Here is a 16,450-nt window from a genome sequence, read left to right on the forward strand (position 1 = left end):
CCCTACAGCTAACATTATACTAAATGGTGAAAGACTGAATTCTTTCCCTATAAGAACATGAACAAGGCAAAGATATCCACTATTACTCAACACAGCTCTAGAAGTTCTTGCAATAAAGCAAGAAACAGATAAAAAAAGGCATACAGTTTGGAAAGGAAAAAACAAAACTATCCCCATTTGCAGATGACATAACTGTCTATGTAGAAATTCCCCGTAATCTACAAAAAGTCTTAGAACAAGTGAGTTTAGCAAGATTGTGGGACACGAGATAAACATACAAAAGCCAATCTTATTTCAGTATATTAGCAATGAACACATGGGCAATGAAATTTAAAATACAATACCATTTACAATTGCTCAAACAATAAAGTACACGTGTAAATCTAAAAAAAAAGGGTACAGGATTTGTATACTGAAAACTGCAACACTGAGGAAAAAATCAAAATGCTAAATATAACAGATATAACATGTTCATGGATTAAAAGACTCAACAAAAAGTACATAAATTCTCCTCAAATTGATATAAAGGATCAATGCAATTCTTATCAAAATCCCAGCAAGATTTGTAGATATAGACAAGGTTATTCTAAAATTTACATGGAAAGGCAAAGAAACTAAAATAGCTAAATCAATATTTTTTTTTGAGACGGAGACTCACTTTGTCACCCAGGCTGGAGTGCAGTGGCACAATCTCGGCTCACTGCAACCTCCACCTCCCGGGTTCAATCAGTTTTCTGCTTCAGCCTCCTGAGTAGCTGGCATTACAGGCGCCCACCACCACACCCAGCTAATTATTGTATTTTTAGTAGAGATGGGGTTTCACCATCTTGGCCAGGCTGGTCTTCAACTCCTGACCCCGTGATCCACCCACCTCAGCCTCCCAAAGTGCTGGATTACAGGCGTGAGCCACCACACCCGGCTGCTAAATCAATTTTTTATAAGAAAGTGGGAACAATCAGTCCACCTGATTTCAAGACTTACACAATTATGATAATCAAGACTATATAGTATTGGCAGAGGGACAAACATGTAAATCGATAAAATAGAAGGCAGAATCCAGAAATAGACTCACAAAAATATGCCCAACTGATTTTTGACAAAGTGCGAAAACAATTCAACGCAGGCAGCATAGCTTTTACAACAAATAGCGCTGGAGCAAATGTAAATCCATCAGCAAAAAAATGAACCTCAAACTAAGGTTCACACTTTATACAAAAATTTACTCAAAATGGATCATGAACTTAAATGTAAAACATCAAACTCTAAAACTTTTAGAAAAAAACATAAGAGAAACCCTCAAGATCTAGGGCTAGGCAAAGAGTTCTTAGACTTGACACCAAAAGCACAATCCATAAAAAGAAAAGCTGGTCAACTAGACTTCTTGAAAATTAAAATTTTTATTCCACAAAAAACAAGCCACAGACTGGGAGAAAATACTTGCAAACCACCTATCTGACAAAGACAAAGGAGTAGTATCTAGGAAATATACACCTTTCAAAATGGCTAAAATACAGTGATAACACCAAGTGCTAGTAAGAATGTGGAAAAAACGGATCACTCATACATTGCTAGTCCAAATATTGAATAGTACAGCCACTCTGGAAAACATCCTGGCAGGTTATTAAAAAAACTAAACATGCAATAATTAGCCAAGTGTGGTGGTGCACACCTGTAATCCCAGCTACTTGAGTGGCTAAGGCATGAGAATCGCTTGAACCTGGGAGGCGCAGGTTGCAGTGAGCTGTGATTGCACCACTGCACTCTAGCCTGAGCAACAGAGACTCTGTCTCAAAAAAAGAAAAAACCCAAGGCTGGGCGCAGTGGCTCACGCCTGTAATCTCAGCACTTTGAGAGGCCAAGGCGGGTGGATCACGTCAGGAGATAGAGACCATCCTGGCTAACACGGTGAAAACCCGTCTCTACTAAAAATACAAAAAATTAGCCAGGCATGGTGGTGGGCGCCTGTAGTCCCAGCTACTCGGGGAGGCTGAGGCAGGAGAACGGCATGAACCAGGGAGGCAGAGCTTGCAGTGAGCCGAGATGGCACCACTGCACTCCAGCCTGAGCAACAGAGCAAGACTCCGTCTCAAAAAAAAAAAAAAAACACCAAAAAACTAAACATGAAACTACAATATGACCCAGCAGTTGCACTTCTGGTCATTTATCCCAGAGAAAGGAAGACCTAGGTTCACACAAAAACCTGTACATGGGCTGGGCGCGGTGGCTCAGGCCTGTAATCCCAACACTTTGGCAGGCTGAGGCAGGTGGATCACCTGAGGTCGGGAATTCGAGACCAGCCTGACCAGCATGGAGAAACCCTGTCTCTACTAAAAATACAAAATTAGCTGGCAGCAGTGGTGCATGCCTGTAATCCCAGCTACTCGGGAGGCTGAGGCGGGAGAATCGCTTGAACCCGGGAGGCAGAGGTTGTGGTGAGCCCAGATTGCGCCACTGCACTCCATTCTGGGCAACAAGATCGAAACTCTGTCTCAAAAAAAAAAAAAAAAAAAAAAAATACCCTGTACACAAGTGTTTATATCACATTTACTCAAAAAAGCCACAAACTGGAAACAACCCAGATAACCTCAATGAGTGAATAAACAAACAGTGGTACATTCATACCACAGGGCAAAAAGTAAAAATGCCAACCCCAAGAGGTTGTGTTCTGTATGATTCCATTTGTGTAACATTCTTGAAATGACAAAGCTATAGAAATGGAGAACAGGGCCGGGCACAGTGGCTGATGCCTGTAATCCCAGCACTTTGGGAGGCTGAGGAGGGTGGATCACCTGAGGTCAGGAGTTCAAAACCAGCCTGGCCAACACGGTGAAGCCTCGTCTCTACCCAAAAATACAAAAATTAGCCAGGCGTGGTGGCGAGCACCTATAGTCCCAGCTACTCGGGAGGCTGAAGCAGGAGAATCACTTGAACTTGGGAGGCGGAGGTCGCAGTGAGCTGAGGTCAAGGTCGTGACAGTGTACTCCAGCCTGGGCAACAGAGTAGCAACATGGGGACTCTTGTAGTAATGGAAATATTTTACATCTTGACCATATCAATGTCAATATCCTAGTAGTGATACTGTATTACAGTTTTGCAAGATGTTACCAACAGGGAAAACTGGGTAGGGCATAAGGAATCTCTCTGTATTATTTCTTACAATGGCATGTGAATCTACAACTATCTCAGAAGTTTAATTTAAAAAAAAAATCAATGCCTTCCATCACATTAACAAAATAAGTGATGAAATCATGTATAATCATATCAATAAATGCAGAAAGATAATTGGACAAAATTTAACAATCATTCACTATATTTAAAAAGGGGAGGGAAAGCTGGCATCTACAAAACAATTACAGCTAACATGATACTTAACGGTGAAATAGGCCAGCCATGGTGGCTCACACCTGTAATCTCAGCACTTTCAGAGGCTGAGGCAGGAAGATCACTGAGCTCAAGAGTTTGAGGCTACAGTGAGCTATGATTGTACCACTGCACTCCAGCCTGAGCAACAGAGCCAGACACTGTCTTTATTTTATATATTTTGGTTTTTTGTTTCTGCTTTTTTTTGTTTTGTTTTGTTTTGTTTTGTTTTGGCTCACTGCAGCCTCCTGGGCTCCTGGGCTCAGGTGATCCTCCCGCCTCAGCCTCCTGAGTAGCTGGGATTATAGGTGTGTGCTACAATGGCCAGCTAATTTTTTCTGTTTTGTAGAGACAGGGTCTCACTTTGCTGCCCAAGCTAGTCTTGACCTCACAGCTCAATTGATCCTCCCACCTCAACTTCCTGAGTAGCTGGGACTACAGGCCCACACCACCACACCCAGCTAATTTTTGTATTTTTTGTAAGACGGGTTTTGCCATGTTGCCCAGGTTTCCAACTCCTGAGTTCAAGCTATCTGCCTACCTCGGCCTCCCAAAGTGCTAAGATTACAGGCATGAGCTACCATGCCCAGCTGAGACTTTGTCTCAAAAAAAAAAAAAAAGGTGGGGTTGAAATAAATGTTTTCCCCAAATACTGAGGATGAGGCAAGGATGTCCACTTCCACTTGTACTTATATTCAACAACTGTAGGTCCTAGCCCATGCAATAAGACAAGAAAAAGAAAAAAAAAAAACCCAGAAAGTTAAATAAATAATAAAGTTAAATGAGACAGTAAAACTGTCTTTATTTGCACTGACATAATTAGCTGTTTATAGTCAATCCATAAAAAGTCCTACTAGAACTAATAAGGAAATTTATCAAGGTCACAGGATATATGCTCAATGTAGAAAAAACAACCACAGCAGCAAACAACTGAAAATGAAATTTTAGGCCAGGCATGGTGGCTCATGCCTGTAATCCCAGCACTTTAGGAGGCCAAGGCTTCCCAAATTTTGCACAAGTTATTCCTAGAACACTTTCCCCAGCTCTATGAATGGTTAGTTCCATCCTGCCTTTCCAACATCTGGTAAAACATGACCATCTCAAAGAAGCCTTCCCTGTCTACCCAATCTAACGTGACTACTCATCGTTATTCTCCAACACCTCAAATCCTGTTATGATCTCAAAATCAATCACTATATGAATTATCTTGTTTCTTCATATTGTGTGTGTTGGTCAGGCATGTTGGTTCATGCCTGTAATCTCAGCACTCTGGGAGGCTAAGGTGGGCGGATGGCTTGAGTCCAGGAGTTTGAGACCAGCCTAGGCAACATAGGGAGACCCCATCTCTGCAAAAAAATTTACAAAACTAGCCAGGCTTGGTGGCACATGCCTGTAATACAAGCTACAGCTACTCGGAACGCTGAGACAGGAGGAACGCTTGAGCCCGGAAGGTCAAGGCTGCAATGAGCCATGATCACGCCACTGCACCCCAGCCTAGATGACAGAGTGAGACTCTGTCTCAAAACAAAAAATAGATAGATAGATAGATAGATAGATAGATAGACAGACAGATAGATAGATAGACAGACAGACAGACAGACAGTGTGTGTGTCACCCCACTAGAATAGGGCAAATGACATAGTCTTGTTCAGTCAATAAGAGTACCTAGAGTGGAAGAAGTCAATAAATATTTAATCAATAAATGAATGAATTAGAAATAATAAACGTGACAGAAGTTACTCAAAATCTAGAGTACCTACATGTTTATATCTAAATGTCTTGGCTCTTTTTGAAAATGGTTCTAAAAAATACAGTACCCTTAAGCATACTCTATGCAAAATCCTATATAAGGTATGAAACCTAACACTTCCCCACTCACACGAGGAAGTCAGGAAACAGCTAGCAGATGATAGCAGATGAATACAAATACACATGTTAAGCACAAAGTGAAACACTGGTTCAGTGTTTTTACATTAAAAAAAGAAACCAGCACTTGAAGCTGTTTCCAAATACTAATTTCAGACATAAAGGGGCAAAAAAGCATATAAAGCACCCCTCTGGTAAAAGAGTATGTCCCAACTGAGTGTGGTGGCTCACGTTTATAATTCCAGCAGTTTGGGATGCCAAGGCAGGTAGATCACATGAGGTCAGGAGTTCGAGACCAGCCTGACCAACATGATGAAACCCCATATCTACTGAAAATACAAAATTGGCCAGGCGCGGTGGCTCACGTCTGTAATTCCAGCACTTTGGAAGCCTGAGGCAGGTGGATCACAAGGTCAGGAGTTCGAGACCAGCCTGACCAATGAGGTGAAACCCTGTCTCTACTAAAAATACAAAAATTAGCCAACTGTGGTGGCGTGTGCCTGTAATCCCAGTTACTCAGGAGGCTGAAGCAGGAGAATCGCTTGAACCCAGGAGGCAGAGGATGCAGTGAGCTGAGATCGTGCCATTGCACTCCAGCCTGGGCAATGAGAACAAGACTCGGTTTCAAAAACAAAAAAAAATTAGCCAGGCATGGTGGTGCATGCCTGTAATCCCAGCTACTTGGGAGGCTGAGGCAGGGGAGTCACTTGAAATTGGGAGGCGAACGTTGCAGTGAGCTGAGATCACACCATTGCACTCCAGCCTGGGCAACAAGAACGAGACTCCATCTCAAAAAAAATTAAATAGGCCAGGCGCGGTGGCTCACGCCTGTAATCCTAGCACTTTCGGAGGCCAAGGAAGGTGGATCACCTGAGGAGTTTGAGACCAGCGTGGCCAACATGGTGAAACCCCATCTCTACTAAAAATACAAAAATTAGCCAGGTGTGGTGGTAGGTGCCTGTAATCCCAGCTACTTAGGAGGCTGAGGTAGGAAAACCACTCGAACCCAAGAGGCAGAGGATACAGTGAGCCAAAATTGTGCCACTGCACTCCAGCCTGCTAACAAGAGCAAGACTTTGTCTCAAAATACATACATAAATGAAGGGAAAGGGGCAAAAAAGCATATAAAGCACTCCTCCAGGCCAGCCGCAGTGGCTCACGCCTATAATCCCAGCACTTTGGGAGGCCGAGGTGGATGGCATGGTGGCACGCACCTGTAATCCCAGCTACTCAGGAGGCTGACAGGATAACTGCTTGAACCCAAGAGGCCGAGGCTGCAGTGAGCTGACACCGCACCACTGCACTCCAGCCTGGGCAACAGAGCAAGACTCTGTCTAGAAAAAAATAAAAAATAAGTAAAAATAAAGCACTCCTGGCTGGGTGCAGTGGCTCACAGTTGTAATTCCAGGAGTTTGGGAAGCCAAGGCAGGAGGATCACTTGAGTCCAGGAGTTCAAGACCAGGCTGGGCAACACAGCGAGACCCTGCTTCAAAAAAAAAAAAAAAAAAAAAAAAAGAGTATGCCCCATCAGAAATATGAAGTCTGAGAGAGTCCAGCTGTAGGGATTAATCAACTCTAGATAGTTCTCTAGTGATCTAACTGAGCCAGTATCATAAAACCATGCGGACAGAACCGAAGATTAAAAGAACAATGAATTAGCAGGCTCATACAGGCTTTTTTTGGTTACATTTTATTATAGAATGAAACAGAGCCTTGCTCTGTCGCCCAGGCTAGAGTGCAGTGGCGCAATCTTGGCTCACTGCAACTTCTGCCTCCCAGGTTCAAGCGATTCTCATGCCTCAGCCTCCTGAGTAGCTGGGACTACAGGCGCCCGCCACCACACCCAGCTAATTTTTGTATTTTTAGTAGAGATGGGTTTTCGCCATGTTGGCCAGACTGGTCTCGAACTCCTGACCTCTGGTGATCTGCTCACCTCAGCCTCTGCGCTGGGATTACAGGCATGAGCCACTGTGCCTGGCCCTTGGGTAAATTTTCAATGCAACACAATTTCAACAATAATGATGATGGTAAAAAAGCACAAAATACACACATTTTAGGCTTCTTTTCCCCTCCTGATCAACCTTTGCCTAATGTCACAAAAGAATGAGTTTCCTTTCCTATCATTTATAATCCATCATAATTCTACTCAGATGCTTAGATAGATGCAGAATGAAAAGCACCAGAAATTAACCAGATATGAAAAGGCTTTTACTGCTTTATTTAACATATATCTTTAAGACACTGATGTTGTACATTCAAGTTTATATTATGGTAATAGTAACTGAATAGAATTTTTAATACTTTGAAAATGTGGATACTCGTTCATAAGTGTTCTTCTACGTAGTTAACATTAATAGAAACTTTTAAAAATGTAACCACTGAATGTGTAACAAACTTCCCTTTCCTTAGAAACTTCCCTTGGTAAAATACATTAATGCATTATTCAAAACTTCTCAAACAGGTTTATTCTATAAAGAAAATTATGTTATTTACAGAAAACAGTAAATCTAAAACAGTAAATCTAAAGTACAGTGCCCATCAACTGGGTTCCTAATCGGACTAGGGAAGGGGCTCCATCAATTATAGAGCTAACACCTCCATGTCAAAAGATGTACAGGAGATACAGGAGTTACAAGGAACCTATTTTGTCTTTTATTTTCTACTTTTCTATCAAGGTATAACATATACAGTAAGTCAGTCTACATATTTTAAGGATACACCTCCATGAAATTTTACATATCAATTCATCCATGTGACCACCACTCAAAACAAGACAGACTATTTCCAACACCTCAGAAGGCTCCATTGTGTCCTCCTACAGGTAGTTATTATTCTGACATCTATCATGAAAGATTATTTGAGCCTGATTTTGAGCTTCACATAAACAGAATCATAAAGGTTCTCTTTCAGAGTGTTTGTCTTCTTTTGCTCAAAAGTACATCTATGAGGCCAGGCATGGTGGCTCATGCCTGTAATCCCAGCATTTTGGGAGGCCAGGGTGGGTGGATCACTTGAGGTCAAGAGTTCAAGACCAACCTAGCCAACATGGCAAAACCCTGTCTCTACTAAAAATACAAAAAATCAGCTGGGCATGGGGGCACATGCCTGTAATCTGAGCTACTCAGGAGGCTGAGGCACAAGAATCGCTTGAACTGGGGAGGCAGAGGTTGCAGTGAGCCAAGATCCTGCTACTGCACTCGAGTATGGGTGACAGAGCGAGATGTTGTCTCAAAAAAAAAAAAAGTACATTTGTGAGATTCATCCCCATTGTTGCATGTATCAGAAGTTTATTCTTTCTCATAGCTGTGCTGTTTTCTGCAAGTATGCCTCAATGTATTTATCCATTCTACTGCTGATACATAGTTGGGTTATTTCTAGTTCTGACTTATTACAAATAATATTCTTATACTGTATACAGTATATTTCTGCGATGGACAAATGCATCCATTTCTACTGGGCATATAACACAGGAAGTCATGTTATATTTATGACTTTATTAGGAACCGCCAAACAGTTTTCCAAAGTGGTTGTACCATTCTGTATTACCATCTACATTTATACAACCCACCATACGTGAGTTCTTTCTGCTCCTCATCTTGCCAAAACTTGGTACTATTGTTCTCTGCAACTTACTCATTCTGGTGGGGTGCAATGGTTTTGATATTTTCTTAAACATACTTCTTATTTACTCTTGCTTCATTGATACTGTTTTTCTCCCAATAAATTATTCCTAAAATTGTAATGACTATTGAATTCAGAAATGTTGTGAATTACTATTCAGTCAATAACTTGCTACCAAAGTTCATTTAGTCTTATTTGTCTTCCTTCTGCCTCCATTTCTTTTTTTTTTTTTTCTTTTTTTCAGACGGAGTCTCACTCTTTCACCCAGGCCGGACTGCAGTGGCACTATCTCGGCTCACTGCAAGCTCCGCCTCCTGGGTTCACGCCATTCTCCTGCCTCAGCCTCCCGAGTAGCTGGGACTACAGGCGCCCGCCACCGCGCCCGGCTAATTTTTTGTATTTTTAGTAGAGGCGGGGTTTCACCGTGTTAGCCAGGATGGTCTCGATCTCCTGACCTCGTGATCCACCCGCCTCGGCCTCCCAAAGTGCTGGGATTACAGGCATGAGCCACCTTGCCCGGCCCTGCCTCCATTTCTTAAACACCTCCAGGTAAGAATATTTTAATTCATTTACCACTTTGTTCTTATACAAATAAACAAGTTGCCAATTACAAATCTAGCTACTTTGGAATATCCTTCATCTCATTAATACATTACTACTTCTTGTGTAAGTTTGCTGACAGGATTTTATGTACAATTAAAAAAAAATACATCTTCCCTGTAAAGCCTATTCATGACAATAAATCCTTCAAACATTCCACTTCTAAAAAAAACTAATTTTTCTGTGTAGTATTCAACAATGTTAAATATTTCCAAAAAAATGCAATGTTTGTGCAGCTAGCTAACCAACACTTATTTTGCCAACTTGTTATTAAAATCTATCCTAACAATCTGTGTAGCTAGGAAGGGAGCCACAGATGTCACATAATCAAGATTTTCCAGATTACTTTTAATTATGGGACTATTTTGCTCAAATGCTGAACTATCAGGATTTCCAGACTACTGAATGCCAGATAAGTAATGGGACTTTATCATTATTCTGATAAGCCTTTGGATAACAAAGTCAGGTAGCGCTAAACACTCTTCCATCTATTATATTACTAAGGCAGCTGCCCAAATGATCCATAAATTACAAATAAACAAGTTGCCAATTACAAATCTAGCTACCTCTATCTGTGTGCCACATCAGACAACGCACAGCATTCAGATCCAATGAACAACCCTTGGCCTGCTAAAAACAATGATAATTAACAGCTGTGGATGAGTGAGTAGTTAGTTATAGATTTCTGAAAAACTAGGAATTGTTCCACACAACAGGAAAGGTGTTTGTTGAATCAAAATCTTGGGAATGGCAGAGATCTTAAAAGAAAATATGCAACCCAGCATGATGGCTCAGGCCCTACATCCCAGCACTTTGGGAGGCTGAGGCAGGAGGATCACTTGAGGCCAGGAGTTTCAGACCAGCCTGGACAACATAGCAAGACTGTTTCCACCCCCACCCCCACCCCGCCTCAGAAAAAGAAATCCAGCACAATCCCATATTTAAATACAGTACTAAACCCATATCTTCCATAAAAGGCAGCATGGTGAAAAGAGAATAAAATTCTGAAATCACGCTGGGTGTGGTGGCTCATGCCTCAGGTGGCTAGTGTCTGCAATCCTAGCACTGTGGGAGGCCAAGGAGGGCTGACCGCTTGAGCCTAGGAGTTCAAAGCCAGCCTGGGCAACATGGCAAAACTCTGTCTCTAGAAAAAATACAAAAAATTAGTCAGAAGTGGTGGGAGGCGGAGGTTGCAGTGAGCCAAGATTGCACCACTGCACTCCAGCCTGGGTGGCAGAGCAAGACCCTGTCTCAAAAAAAAAAAAACAAAAAAGAAAGAAAAAAATGAAATCAGACATCACAGCCCCTGGTTCACTTCTGTACTTCCTTACTAACCAGCACTACGACCTGGGCAAATTACCTAATCTGAGTCTCAACTGCCTCATCTGTAGGGAATTATGCCAATTATACTCCTATCTCATAGAACCACTAGATGAATTATTTTAAGGTACGATATGGATTATTTTAAGATTAAATGAGATAATCCATATAGTGTCTACGACATAAAAAATTTTAGTTCAAATGTCTCCTTTTGCCAGAAAGAATACCGGTCACATACGGAACTTAAGTTACGGCCCTGTGAGGGCCACCTCACTTCTCACCCAAACAAAATTACAAAAATACACGAATTCCCTCTACAACATCTTGGAAATCAAGTCCTGGTCTTTAAACTGGAATACACATGTCCCTAGGGGGTACACAAAGATATGCAAGCAAGGGAATCAACTTCCACGCTACTCTCATAAACCTGATTTGTGTGGATAACTAGATGATCAATTTTAAATTTTCAGGCATAAAATTTATTACTTTAGGATGGGTAGGAAAACTACAGCCCTAAACCAGATCTGGTCTGCTACCAATAAAGTTTTATTGGAACACAACTACACACAAATACTTGCATATTATCTACGGCTATTTTCTGTTTTTTGGGGGTTTTTTTTTGAGACAGAGTCTTGCTCTGTCGCCCAGGCTAGAGTGCAGTGGAGCGATCTTAGCAACCTCCACCTCCCGGGTTCAAGCGATTCTCCTGCGTCAGCCTCCCAAGTAGCTGGGACTACAGGTGCCTGCCACCACTCCCAGCTAACTTTTGTATTTTTAGTAGAGACTGGGTCCTGCCTCAGCCTCCCAAATAGCTGGGACTACAGGCACCCACCGCCACACCCAGCTAAATTTTTTTTTTTTTTTTTTTTTTTTGAGACATTGTCTCGCTCTGTCGCCCAGGCTGGAGTGCAGTGGCGCAATCTCGGCTCACTGCAAGCTCCACCTCCCGGGTTCACGCCATTCTCTTGCCTCAGCCTCCGGAGTAGCTGCCTCAGCCTCCCAAATAGCTGGGACTACAGGCGCCCACCGCCACACCCAGCTAAATTTTTTTTTTTTTTTTTTTTTTGAGACATTGTCTCGCTCTGTCGCCCAGGCTGGAGTGCAGTGGCGCAATCTCGGCTCACTGCAAGCTCCACCTGCCGGGTTCACGCCATTCTCTTGCCTCAGCCTCCGGAGTAGCTGGGACTACAGGCGCCCACCACCACACCTGGCTAATTTTTTTGTATTTTTTAGTAGAGGCGGGGTTTCACTGTGTTAGCCAGGATGGTCTTGATCTCCTGACCTCGTGATCCGCCTGCCTCAGCTTCCCAAAGTGCTGGGATTACAGGCGTGAGCCACCGCACCCGGCCACATATTGTCTATGGCTGTTTTCTCACTACAGTGAGAGTTGAGCAGTAACCACAGAAACCATGTGGCCCATAAAGCCTTTCATCTGGCTTTTCGCAGAAAGTTGACTTTTGCTTTAGGATAAAATTCTGTGGGAAAAGTGGAATGGATACAAGTTCAAAAAGAAAAAGGAAAAATATGTAATGGACAAACTCCCAAAATGATAAAAATGACCAAAACTAACTCAACTAACTATATTAAGAAATTGAATTAGTAAAATCTTCCCAGAGAGAAAAACCCAGGCCCATAGGACTTCACTGGTAAATTCTATGAAACATGTAAGAAATAATACCAATCCTACACAAACTATTTCAGAAAACAGAGGAGGAAGGAACACTTCCCAATTCATTTTATGAGGTCATAATTACTCTGCTACTAAGGCTAAAGATGACATAAAAAAAAGGAAACCTTAGACCAATATCCATCATGAACATAGTCACAAAAATTAACAAAATGTTAGCAAATTGAATCCATCTATATGTAAAAAGTAGTAGATACATTACTAAGCAGGGTTCATTTCACAAATGCAAGATGGGCTTAATATCTGAAAATCAAGTAATGTAATAAGCTATGTTATATATTTCTTACAGTCTTTGTTTCAAAAGTTTAGTTGTATGTTTTTAAAACATCAAATTGATATTGTATTTAGGTAATTTTATATTTATTTTTAAGAGTCAATATTTACTTGTCAGAAATTACATCCAAAACTATTTAAAATTGAATACGTACACTATTTAAATCTACGATGAAAAGTTTCAGGTGCCAACTTAAAAGTATATAAGATCTAACAGATTCCATAGTCTTTTAGACATTCTCAAGAAGAAATGTTTTAAGACCAGTGACCCAGCCTATACCTGAAAGCCTGAAAGGACAAGGAGAAAAATAATCATTCATGCCAAAGCAACACCACCATATCTTCAGACTTTTGACTTCTGCCCATAAATTTACTCTTAGCACACCTAGATCTAAACCTAATATTCCAGGTACAAGCCTACCAGTGATGCAACCTTTCTCATTCTAGATTTTGCATTTTCCTAATACAATATACTAATGCAGGTCAGTCACATCAGTTCTCACAGCCTTCTTAACCACACCACTGACTGGTGATTAAAACATCAAATCTTTTTATTATAGAACTCCTGTGAGGTCACATCTCCACCCTCCCCCAATAGGTATAGTTGATTTTTTTTGGACCCAAGCGCAATTTCTCACATTTATACACGCTTCCTTCATTTCATTAAACAGCACTGAACAAATATATTGAGATCTTTTCCCAATCCGGCAATCACCAACCAAATGACTCTTTCTTTACTTCATAAAGGCACCAAATCCAATAAGCAAACCTTCTAGATAAGGTCTCAAATACACGAAGTGTATAAAGAAAGTGATGAAACCCCAGTTCAGATCACCAGAATTCCAGCTGTAAGTAGTGTCCACAAATCAAACCTCTCCATACATAGATTTTCAAACTCATGACTCCATCCAACTACCACAATCTGGCAAATTCCTCCATCTCGCCCATTCAGTTATCATAAGACTTAGTAAGACCAGGCGCGGTGGCTCACACCTGTAATCCCAGCACTTTGGGAGGCTGAGGTGAGTGGATCACCTGAGGTCAGGAGTTCGAGACCAGCCTGGCCAACATGGTGAAACCCCATCTCTACTGAAAATACAAAAATTAGCCAGGCGTGGTGGTGCATGCCTGTAATCCCAGGTACTTGGGAGGCTGAGGCAGGAGAATCGCTTGAACCAGGAGGCAGAGGTTACAGTGAGCAGAGATTGCACCACTGCACTCAGTCCAACCTGGGCAATGGAGTGAGACTCCATCTCAAAAAAAAAAAAAAAAAAAAACTTCATAAATGCCTTGCTAAAATTCTGACACACTATCATTATGGTCACTACACTCCTTTGAGACATAATTTGGATGTCCTGTCCTGTTGTTCTGGCTGAATTTAGGAGAACTCTAGTAAGCCCTTCTCTGGATAAGAAAAGAAAAATGATACATCTTCCATTTTGTATTAATTACAGAATCTCACAAATGGCAAGGATTTTCAACATTTTCTAATGTTGTTTTTCTTAGAGACAGAGTCTTGCTATGTTGCCCAGGCTGGCCTTAAGCAATCCTCCCACCACTGCACTCAGCCCTAGTCTAATATTTTTCTTTTCTTTTTTTGAGAAGGAGTTTAGCTGTTGTTGCCCAGGCCGGAGTGCAGTAGCACTATCTTGGCTCACTGCAACCTCTCCCTCCCAGGTTCAAGCGTTTCTCCTGCCTCAGCCTCCCAAATAGCTGGGATTACAGGCACCCACCACCACACCCAGCTAAGTTTTGTATTTTTAGTACAGACGGGGTTTCACCACGTTGGCCAGACTGGTCTCCAACTCCTGACCTCAGGTGATCCACCTGCCTCAGCGTCCCAAAGTGCTGGGATTACTGGCGTGAGCCACAGTGCCCGGCCTTAATATTTTTCAAACTATACGTCATGACCTATTAGGGGTCAGACTCAATTTAGTGAGTTGCAACCAATTTTTTTTTAGAGTGCATCTTCTATAGGAAGGGTAAGTAAACTTTTCATTGGTGTGTGTGTCTGTGTACACACTGAGTGTGCAGGGGCATAATAAGTCATGATGTAAAATATATCTAACTGTGGGTCACAGGTCAAAAATTTTGAGACACTTTTCTAGCCCCACAGCCCTAGACCAAGGAGGCTCTACCAAGAAATTGATAATAAACAAAAAGTCATGTTTTTACAACCATTTTTACATCATACAGAGAAACTAGCTAAGAGGATTTTGTGCTCAGTACACGTAATCTACCATTCATTAAAAAAAAAAAAAAAAAAGATTAGGATCCATCTGGGTGTCCAGTTGAAATACTAAACTGCTTGGAGACAGCCATTTCTGTTTTGGTGGGGTGAAGACCTGTATCTGAGACAGCAGACTGAAATCGGTTTGGTCTGTGGCGAAGGAAGAGAAGAAAAACCATTCCGGGTCGCGAGTTCCTCATTTGTAACCATAGGAGAATACTGTTGGCTTGGTCAGTTGATTTTCAACTAATCTCCCAATTGAAGAGTTAGGCGAAGCAATTGCTATTGGGAGATTAATTGAAAATCAACTGACCAAGCCAACAAGGGCTATGCCTCCCACTAACCAAAACACTTTAACCACTCAACAAGTCAAGTATTGATAAATACAATCAATATCACACAAAGAGTAATGAAAAGAACCACAGACTTGCATCAAAGGCAGAAATGAATCCAGGGATAACTTCCTGGGATTTGGAAGATGTGACCTGGTAGGTATAAATTTCTCAGGCATCCTCTTTTTCTATCCTCCAGTTCACCTCTGTCCTCAAGCTATCAGTCATGGATGTGGCACTGGCGTTCTTCTCTGCCACCGTATCTCATTATGCAAAGGGAAACTGAGGCACGAAGATACGAGTGAGTGAGCCAAGGAACTGCAGCAGCCACCAACAAGGCTGGACTAAGAGCCCAAGCAGCTAATGCCTCACTCCTCACACAATCCCCATACTATTTAGAATCCTGCAGTCCTCAGCCTTCCACCTCAAACCAAACTCCTGGGGCCGCCCGTAGTACCTGGTCCCCTGCGCACCCGATGAAGCCCCCAGCTCTTGCCTGCCTGCCTCTATAAAGGTCTACGAGGCCTGGAACTCTGAAGCCTAAAGCAACCCCGGCAGCCCCCTCCCACGAGCGTCCACAAACCAGTAGCCTCCCTTCGCTCCCACCTCCGCGCCGACGGGCCTGGAGCTCCTCCGCACACCACACCAAGCCGACCACGCAACACAAGAGGACCCACGGAAAAATTCTCTCCACGCCCACCCCCACAGCTTCGGCCTTCACCACCGCCGCCGCCGCCGGAAGCGCCCCCACGTCTCCACGCCACCACCGTGAGGTCACTTCCGGCGCGACAGCTTGGAATCCAGGGCAGGCAATTGAGGGGGCGTGGCACCCGGGAAATTTAAGAGGTTGGAAGAACGTCCCTTCGGCCATACAGAATTGCGCTTGGGTAGTCATTTTGCGCTCCACGCTTACTTATGTCCTGTGGCGTCTTGGCTGGAATCGGGGCTCTACCCACGACTCCCCAGCCTCGATGCCCAGGCCCCCCTCTTGCAGGCTCGATGAAAAGCACCCGCTTCTCCTCCTGTTCCCCCAGCGCCAATCGCAGAGCTGGAGCGGAGGACTTTCAGGGAGGCCTGGTGACGTGACACCCCCTCCGTGCTAAACCGCAGCTGTGGGACTCAATAAGTGGGACAACCCCCTGATGGATTAAAGAAAACAAG

The 16,450-nt window shown here is 42.7% G+C and overlaps 1 protein-coding gene across 2 annotated transcripts in view; it reads right to left on the reverse strand.

Annotated features, from left to right (window-relative positions):
- The window catches only part of EDC3 (enhancer of mRNA decapping 3), a 67,997-nt gene extending 51,547 nt beyond the window's left edge, over window positions 1–16,450 (reverse strand). The window contains exon 1 of one of the 2 annotated variants that reach the window (XM_024232126.3): window positions 15,896–16,450. The gene's annotated coding sequence lies outside the window, so the exon portion shown is untranslated. 2 annotated transcript variants of the gene reach the window in all.

Source organism: Pongo abelii, chromosome 16 (assembly GCF_028885655.2).
Source record: "Pongo abelii isolate AG06213 chromosome 16, NHGRI_mPonAbe1-v2.0_pri, whole genome shotgun sequence".
In the NCBI taxonomy this organism is placed as follows: domain Eukaryota; kingdom Metazoa; phylum Chordata; class Mammalia; order Primates; family Hominidae; genus Pongo; species Pongo abelii.